The sequence below is a fragment of the Rhineura floridana genome, chromosome 7, assembly GCF_030035675.1.
Source record: "Rhineura floridana isolate rRhiFlo1 chromosome 7, rRhiFlo1.hap2, whole genome shotgun sequence".
Lineage (NCBI taxonomy): Eukaryota > Metazoa > Chordata > Lepidosauria > Squamata > Rhineuridae > Rhineura > Rhineura floridana.
Genome location: NC_084486.1, coordinates 125,110,527 through 125,120,212, shown reverse-complemented (window position 1 = coordinate 125,120,212; position 9,686 = coordinate 125,110,527).

The window sequence follows — 9,686 nt, the reverse complement described above, 5'->3', positions numbered from 1 at the left end:
GTGTGTGTGTGTGTGTGTGTGTGTGTGTGTGTGTGTGTGTGTGTGTGTAGGGTATGGGGAGGAGGGGGATAGAAGAGGGGTTCCCCCTCTCTTCTTGTCCTCACTCCTGATCCCCCCTTTTCAATTTCCTCAGCCCATTTTGCCCCTCAAGCATCCATAGTGAACTGGGCTTCTGCAGCAATCCCCCCCCCATTCTCAACTCAGGAGCTCCTTGCCAGAGTCAAGCCTATATCACCAATATTTTCTTTCAAAATATTGGTAATTTGAAAGAAAATATTGATACAGAAAAGAAAGAGAGCTCCACTGTCGCTGCTGCCTCCTCCTCTGTAACTGAGGCTCTACAGTTTTTACATTGGAAAGGAAAGGAGGAAAGCATCTTTCAGTGCCAACCTCACCCAATCAGTTTTCCCCGCTTCAAAAATATTGATATTGACATCAAAATTTTCTTTGAAAATATTGATATTTTCTTTCATTTGTCAATATTTTGAAAGAAAATATTGACATTAATACCAGTATTTTTTGGAGGGGGGAAAGCAAACAAGGGACAGATGCCTGTTAGGCTGACGGAATACTCTCAAAGTGGCATCAGCCCACGGATCCCATCCCTACTGTGCATGCAAAACAAATGCTCTACCACTGAGCAGAGCTTGGAAAAGTTACTTTTTTGAACTACAACTCCCATCAGCCCCAGCCAGCATGGCCACTGGATTGGGCTGATGGGAGTTGTAGTTCAAAAAAGTGACTTGTCCAAGCTCTGCCACTGAGCTATGGCCGAACCTGCAATTTATGTACTTCCAAGTGCAGCAGCCTTTGGGAGATCTTCATCCCTCCATCACCCTGTACATTCAGTGTGCTGGAGCATCTGAGAAGAAGGGAGAGGAAAAAACTTCTCACTTTCCAAACTGCTGTTAAAAGAAGGAGGAATAATGTATTTTTGGGACTAGGAAGAAGGATTTCTGGGGGCAGACTGGTGGTTGGTGAGCCAATGTGATGGCCACCTATACATCACCAAAAAAAAAAAAAAGAGGACACAGATTTGCATCTAAATTGCATGTGCTAATTTATATGTATAGAAGCAATTAGAAATTTAGATGTGACCTGAGGGCAGGCTCAGCCTGCTGTCCACATGCTAACTATCTAAAAAGATCTTCCTCTTTCAAGAAGCCTGTTAAGCAGAGACCTTATCCCAGTCTGTGTCTGTTTTAGAATTGCTTTGTAAGATGTTTTTAAACATTTTTTTAAAAAATATGTTAAGATGCTTTAAGATGTTTTTAGTGTTTTGTCACTTGTTTGCTGCCCTGAGTGCCTTCTGAGAGGAAAAATGGGATAGAAATAAGATAGAAATAAGAGAGAGAGGGGGGGGTTATAAATATATATAATAACAAAAGTGGCTCACCTGTTATGTTAGCTTCCCAGCAGGTGGGTCACAGCTGCTTACCAGTAGGGGGAGAGGGAAGAGCAAGGTGGTGGGTAAGGCAGCATGGTAGAAGTGCATCAGCATTGGTGCCAGACTGGCTCTAGCGGTGCGTTTGCCCTATGCTGACCTCCCCAACGCCTCACCCCTTTCCCTCCCAGTAAGCAACTGTTGAGAAGCTAGCACAAAGGTTGCCAACCCTTTCAGACCAGAGGGGACATTTCACATTTTGAGCGAGTGCTGGAAGACCAGTCTCAAATGGCGGCCATGGGGGATGTGGCGAAACACAAAATGAGAGTGTAGTCATGCTGAAGCTTTTCCCATAATTGTATTTTCAAACTTGAAAAGGCTTCACCTGTTGAATTTCTCTCTGACATACAGCTGTTAAAGGCACAAGAGCCCTGTTTTCCCTTAAATGCCAACCCTGGGCTCCTTGGGGAGGAAGGGCAGGCCATAAATTCAATTAATACTAATATTAATATTAATAATAAGCCTAGGCCACTATTCTGTACCCAGTTACCTGGAAGCCCCATTAAACTTGAAGAGATTGATACTTCTGTGTAGATATGTATATCACTGTACTGTAAATTAACTATACAGTGAATTCTTAATGAGTCCTCTTTAGCTCCTGCAAAACAGGAGACATGCCTAAGCCTCTTTGCAAAGTTTTCACATTTGCCTTTTGAGGGGAAAGATGATTCTTTAACATTCACTCACACTTATTGTGTAGTAGTATTTGCAGAAAATAACTTCTAGGCCCTACTTCAGGCAAACCCAGCACAGGAAAGATTGCTAGTGAAGAGATTCCAAGGACCATGAAAGGTGTACTAAAAGGGAGGGCAAAACAGCAGTTCTTTGGAACCCCAGGGATTGCTGTTGCCTGGTGTCCACTTATCAATCACAGCATTGACTTCACTCATTGGCTAATACCACTGACAGGCAGGAGCAGCCAGACTGGCTCATTTCACATCAATAGCTTTGAAAGGTGCCTGCACGCTTTGCTCCATAACCTTCTTTCTAAGAGGGCTAAAGACTTACTGTTTTTTTAAAAAATGAAAGCTCAGATTCTGGGCTAACTGCCGGGGTCTCCACTGAAGGCTTTGGCTGGCGCCATGGCCTGGGTGACAGGTTGGTGACTCCCAAACTAGCATAGCAGCTCTGCCCCACCTGGTGAGCTGCTTCTGCATCATAGCAACAATAGTTGATAAGCAACTTTAGGACCCCTGCTACAGATGCAAAGGCCCAGAAGAAAACTAGGGGGGGGATGTTTTTTTCCTGGTTTTTGTTTTTTGGAAAAATGAGCAAAAATGGGGGAAACTTTTTTCCCCATTTTTCTGAGTTTTCCCCAGGCCTTCATATCTCTAGTCCCTGCTCTACATTATTATGGTTCTTTATCTTTTCACTGTCCACACACACACACCCCTGAAAGAATCCCAGGCACTGTAGTTTGCTAAGGGTGCTGAGAGTTGTAGCTCTGCGAGTTCCCAGGATTCTTTGGGGGAGGGATGTACTTTAAATGCATGCTGTGTATGCAACCATTCTCTGTACTTATCTTCTGTGTTGTGTCAGATTGACTCTTCTTTCTTCCTCCAGAATTTTATAAACAGCACGAAAAGCGCCATGTGAAATCTTCTCCCTGGGTTTTGTATTGCACTTACCCTCCTTGGTTATTTTTGGTTGATACAATTTAAAGGGATCCAATGTGCTCTTGTTACCATTTGCTGTTGGATTAATCTACACCTCATGCCTAATTATGCCTTGGTAGGAAGAACGAAGACGCTCAAAAATCAAAGGTAATCAACCAGAGAAAGCATATTTCCATTGCTCAGGCAGTATTGCTATATTTCTAAAGCAAACATAAAAGAGTAGACTTTATATCACTTACATTTTCACTTTTGATTCCAAGGGCTGTAAATTAATGTGATATTTCTCAATATTATTCTCCATATCCATAGCAAGCTGATGGCTGTAAAAAAAAGAGGTTATCCATTAAAATCTGTTTCACCACGACATGTGCACAGTGTCCACATACATTGATCCATTTAAAAGGGAACATGCTTCAGCTGCTTACTCTGAAATGGGTCTCCCTTGGACAAGGTGTTAGCAGGGGGGAGAAGGGTTACTGGAGGTCTAACAGCCAGACTGCCCTAAAATGCTGACTAAAGCAACCTAATGCTTTTCAACCTAAAGGTTTTCAGCAGGCATTTAAAAGTTAAAACAGAAGGTGCCCACTGAATCTCTGTTGGCAGAGAACTGCCAGAGAGCTGGGCTGATAACACTGAAGGCTGAACAATCTTATCAGGAGGTTCGTTCTCCACAATATAGGAAATGGACCTTTAGTGTGGAAGCACCTACCCTGTGGAATTCCCTCCCATTAAATATTAGGAAGGCGCCATCTCTGCTATCTTTTGAAGACTTTCCTCTTTCAACAAGCCTTTTAATTTGAGACCTATCCCAGTCTGTGTCTGTGTTAGAATTGCTTTTAATATGTTTTCTTTAATAGTATGTTTTTAACCCTTTTTTAAAAGATGTTTTAAAAGTTTTTTTAAAAATGTTTTAAACGTTGTTTTGTTTTAATGTATTTTAAGGTCTTTTTATGATGTTTTAAAGTGTTTTTAGCGTTTCTGTTTGCCACCCTGGGCTCCTGCTAGGAGGAAGGGCGGGATATAAATCATAAGAACATAAGAACATAAGAAGAGCCTGCTGGATCAGGCCAGTGGCCCATCTAGTCCAGCATCCTGTTCTCACAGTGGCCAACCAGGTGCCTGGGGGAAGCCCGCAAGCAGGACCCGAGTGCAAGAACACTCTCCCCTCCTGAGGCTTCCGGCAACTGGTTTTCAGAAGCATGCTGCCTCTGACTAGGGTGGCAGAGCACAGCCATCATGGCTAGTAGCCATTGATAGCCCTGTCCTCCATGAATTTGTCTAATCTTCTTTTAAAGCCATCCAAGCTGGTAGCCATTACTGTATCTTGTGGGAGCAAATTCCATAGTTTGACTATGCGCTGAGTAAAGAAGTACTTCCTTTTGTCTGTCCTGAATCTTCCAACCTTCAGCTTCTTTGAATGTCCATGAGTTCTAGTATTATGAGAGAGGGAGAAGAACTTTTCTCTATCCACTTTCTCAATGCCATGCATAATTTTATACACTTCTATCATGTCTCCTCTGACCTGCCTTTTCTCTAAACTAAAAAGCCCCAAATGCTGCAACCTTTCCTCGTAAGGGAGTCGCTCCATCCCCTTGATCATTCTGGTTGTCCTCTTCTGAACCTTTTCCAACTCTATAATATCCTTTTTGAGATGAGGCGACCAGAACTGTACACAGTATTCCAAATGCGGCCGCACCATAGATTTATACAACGGCATTATGATATCGGCTGTTTTATTTTCAATACCTTTCCTAATTATTGCTAGCATGGAATTTGCCTTTTTCACAGCTGCCACACACTGGGTCGACATTTTCATCGTGCTGTCCACTACAACCCCGAGGTCTCTCTCCTGGTCGGTCACCGCCAGTTCAGACCCCATGAGCGTATATGTGAAATTCAGATTTCAAATAAACAAATAAATAAAATAAATAAGGCTCGTTTCTTGTCAATGTTGTATGAGCCTCGCCAACTTGGGGGACGATTAGTGCCACACCTGCAGATGATCTCAGTGATCGAGCTGGGATGTAAGGGTTCAGGCAGTCTCTAAAGTACCCTGGACCTAAGGTGTTCAGGGTTTTGAAAATTAATACAAGGACCTTGAAAATGGCTCGGTAGTAGATGGGCAGCCAGTGCAAATGTTTTGACAGTAGTGTCACATGTTGTCAGCCATGTGCCCACATCAACTGTCCACAGCTTTGCTTTCCTTTATCTTTCTGCTTGAATATCCAGATACTTCCCTGTGTGTGGCCTTTGATCATTAGCTCCACCTCCCACAGGTGTCTGAAGGTCTCACGTCTGCTCTTAGTGACATTTTTCTGGAGATTGTCCATCAGGAAGATGAGTCCTTTTGGTTTTTAGCTGTTGTTGCTTTTTAGAAATGCTAGGATTCTGTAGGCTTGAATTTTTGTAAATTGTATTGTTTTTATTTGTATTTGTGTTTTTCTATTTGTGTGTAAGCCGCCTTGGGGGCCTTTTTGGCCAAAAGGCGGCCTAGAAATAAAACATAATGTAACAAGGTCTCCTGCTCCCTCAGAAGGCTCCTCCTTTGCTACCCCTTATACCTGGAGCTGCCTCCCACCACATCTTCATGACACCACCTCTCTTACTTCCTTCAGATCCCTCCTCTTAAATGCTTTGGAGCCATGCCCTGTTCTACATACCCTACTGCAGAGTTCCCCAACTATTGTGGGCTCTTGGGCATATATGGAAATCTGAGAAACTATCATGAGTACCACCACAAAATGGCTGCCATGGGGTGAATGGCTAGTCACAAAGTGGTTGCTGTGAAGGCCTGCCTGGTCCCAAAAGAAAAGGCAGAGGTTGGGTTTGAGCTTCAAATAGTAAACCGCACATTTGCCCCCCACAAAGCACTACAAAATATCAATTTCAGAGAATGAAAACTTGTGATGCTTAAAGAAAACACCCACCATTCCCCTGTAAAAAAAAAATCAAGGTAAAACTCCACCTCTCCAAATAGGCAACCCCCCCAAGATACAAAACAGCAAAACACCAGCCCCCCAAGGTCACTTCCCACTGCCCCCCAGTCCCCCAAGCTTACCAGGCAACAGCAGTGTTACTTTTACTTTACTTTCTGCACATTTTATTTTATTTCCCCCTTTCCCCCCTTCTTTTTTAACAGCTCCAGACAACTGGGAAGCAAAGCACTGACTTCCTGCTGCCCTGCTCTCTTCCTTTCCTTTCCAAAAAAAAATACCTCCAGGCCCTACGTATATGGAATTTTAATATTTTATTTGATGTATGCATGCACTTGATGTAATCCCCCCGGGATTTTGCGACAAAGGGAGATATACATTTTTTAATAAATAAATAAAATATAGGATGGAAAGGAAGACAGTAGGGCAGCTAAAGAGGCTTGTAGTTGCTTTTCCCAGCCGCTGCCAAAGCTTAAAAATTAAGAGTGAAAAATACAAAATCGGGAAGGACAAGGGGCCTTAGGGACAACAGGAGAGGTCACTGGTGGTGCACACAGGTGTGATGTTAAGGATGCTTCTGTACCTTTGCATAAATAAAATAATTGCCTCCTTTAATAATCACCATTGCCTCCTTTTTTTCTCCCTCCCTCAGTTGACTCCCTAGTATTAATGTATAGCTTGTTAAGACTCATGTTATCTCCTCTCATACTTTGTAAAGTGTCACACCTAGATGGTGCTGTATAAATCATCATCTTCACTGAAGAGGTAAAGAAATATATAAATGTAGAGATATAGGCTGTGGGCTCACTAGTTGCTTCTGTTTTGAAGCGACACTGCCCTCTGCTGGCCATACCTCCCTTTGCCACTGCTGCCTTCAGATCTTTCAGGACTGCCCACAACAAAGCATTGGGCCAATCATTGTCTTTGCCTGAGCCTGCAGCAAAGCATTTCCACTGGCCACATCTGGAAGACAGAGGAGTCAATCTACCAATCAGTTGCAAAACCTCTCTGAAGCTGATTAAAAAAAAAACACCCACTGGACCTGATCCAACAAGGTTTTAAGAGTAAAAATGGGCAGTGTTTGACTAGCATCATATGCCCCTTTGCATCATATGCAAAGAGAAGAAGAGATGCACTTGAAGCGGCACAACAGTAAGCGTGTCTCTACCCATAGATAGGCATGGAAGTTCATTTTAAAATATATTAAAACCAGAGTGAGATCCATTTTTTAAAGTGGTTCCCATCCCACTGATTAATTAACTAATAATATGTCGATGCATCTATATTTTATTTTTATTTATTTTAATTTTAAAATATTTCTATCCCGCCCTTCTACCCTATAATAGGGCACTCTCTCCAGAACAAGATTGTTCTCCGGAAAACCAACAGGGAGGGAGCAGAGCGGACTTCTTGGGGTAGGGTATTCCAAAGCTTGGGGGCCACAGCTGAAAAGGCTCTCTCCCGCATGCCTGTCAGTCTAGCATCTTTTATTCCAGGCATGCAGAGGAGACCAGAGGCAGATGATCTTAAATCCCAGGCAGGTACATATGGGCGTAAGCTGTCCCTCAGGTATATTGGTCCAAGGCTGTTTAGGGCTTTAAAGGTCAGAACCAGCACTTTGAATTGGGCCCAGAAACAAATTGGGAGCCAGTGAAGTTGATAAAGCACAGGGGCGATATGCTCCCTGCGCTGTGCTCCAGTTAACATTCTGGCTGCTGCATTTTGAACCAACTGCAATTTCCAAACCATTTTCAAAGGCAGCCCCACATAGACTGTGTTACAGTAATCAAGCCTCGATGTCACCAATGCGTGTGTCACTGTGGCCAAGTCAACTGCTTCCAGGAACAGACGCAGCTGGTAGACCAGTTTGAGTTGGCCAAAAGCACTCCTGGCTACCGCAGCCACCTGATATTCAAGCAACAGGGCAGGATCCAGGAGGACTCCCAAACTATGGACCTGCTTCTTCAAGTGGAGTGCAACCCTATCCAGAACAGGTTGCAACCCTGTCCCTGGTGCAGTTTTTCCCTTGACCAGCAGTACTTCCATCTTGTATGGATTAAGTTTCAGTTTGTTAGCCCACATCCAGCCCTTTACAGCCTCCAAGCACCGGTTTAGGATGAGCACTTCCTCCCTGCAATCAGGTGGTAGGGAGAGATAGAGCTAAGTGTCATCAGCATATTGATGACATTGTACTCCAAATCTCCTGATGACCTCTCCCAGCAGTTTCATATAAATGTTAAACAGCATGGGAGATAGAATGGAACCTTGTGGTACCCACGACTTGGCTCCACGAGTTAGAGGGAGCCCCAGCTGACAAAGCGTCAAGGCAAGTTAAGCAGCAGAGCGAGTTCGGCAGCAGGGCGAGGAGGCCAGGGCCCCCCACTCTGCCCGTCTGTTCCCTGACCTCAACTAAACCGCAGTCTCCAACCCATTGACGTAATAAACCTTAAACAAAACTATGCAGGTAAGAAGCCAGCAGGGGTGTGGGGGCTTTCCAGTGTTTTGCACCGCCTGCAGCATGTACGACTATCTGCCGGTTGGACAGAAGTCGTGGGTGTGCTCTCGGTGCAATGAGCTCCTGGCTCTCCGGGAACGACTTCATTTCCTTGAGGCCAAGGTGGCGGACCTGGAAAAGCTGAGAGAGGCAGAGAGGTGTGTGGAGGAGGCCTTCAGGGACGTTATAGCTGTGTCCCACTCCAACGATGATAGCTCTCCTGCTATCATGGACAACGATGGTCTCAGGGAAGGAGAGCATCCAGCTGAGGAAGAGGGAAACGATCCCTTAGAAGGGACTCATTCCTTGGGGGATGAGCAGCTATCCACTCGTGCTGAGGATATATCTCCAGGGGGTGGAGGGATCCTTGTAGTGGGTGATTCGATCATTAGGAACATAGACAGTGGGGTGTGTGATGGGCGTGTAGACCGCAAGGTGTTTTGCCTGCCTGGTGCGAAGGTTGCGGATATCGCCCGTCGTTTAGATAGTTTGGTAGACAGTGCTGGGGAGGAGTCAGTGGTCGTGGTGCACGTTGGCACCAACGACATGGGGAAATGCAGACGTGAGGTCCTGGAAGCAAAATTTAGGTTGCTAGGTAGGATGCTGAAAGCCAGGACCTCCAAGGTGGCTTTCTCTGAAATGCTACCAGTTCCACGCGCAGGACCAGCCAGACAGGCCCAGCTTTGCAGTCTCAATGCGTGGATGAGACGATGGTGTCGGGTGGAAGGGTTTGGATTTGTTAGGCACTGGGGAACATTTTGGAACAAGCCAGGCCTGTACAAAAGGGACGGGCTCCACTTGAACCAGAATGGAACCAGACTGCTGGCACTTAAAATTAAAAAGGTAGCAGAGCAGCTTTTAAACTGACTGAGGGGGGAAACCCGACAGGAGCTGAGAAAGGTCCGGTTCGGAATAAACCTCCCCCCTGGGATAAAAACCAAAGAAATGATGAAATTTTAAAAGGGGTAGGCCTAGAAGTAGGCATTGTGAGAGCAGGGGCACAGGATATAAATTCAGAAGAGCAAAATTACCACAGGCCTAACCACAAGTGCCAAAGACACTTGAAGAGAGACACTGCTTACAAGTGCCTGTACGCTAATGCTAGGAGCCTGCGAACCAAGATGGGAGAACTGGAGTGCTTGGTCTTAGAGGAGAGCATTGATATAGTGAGCATAACGGAGACCTGGTGGAATGGAGAA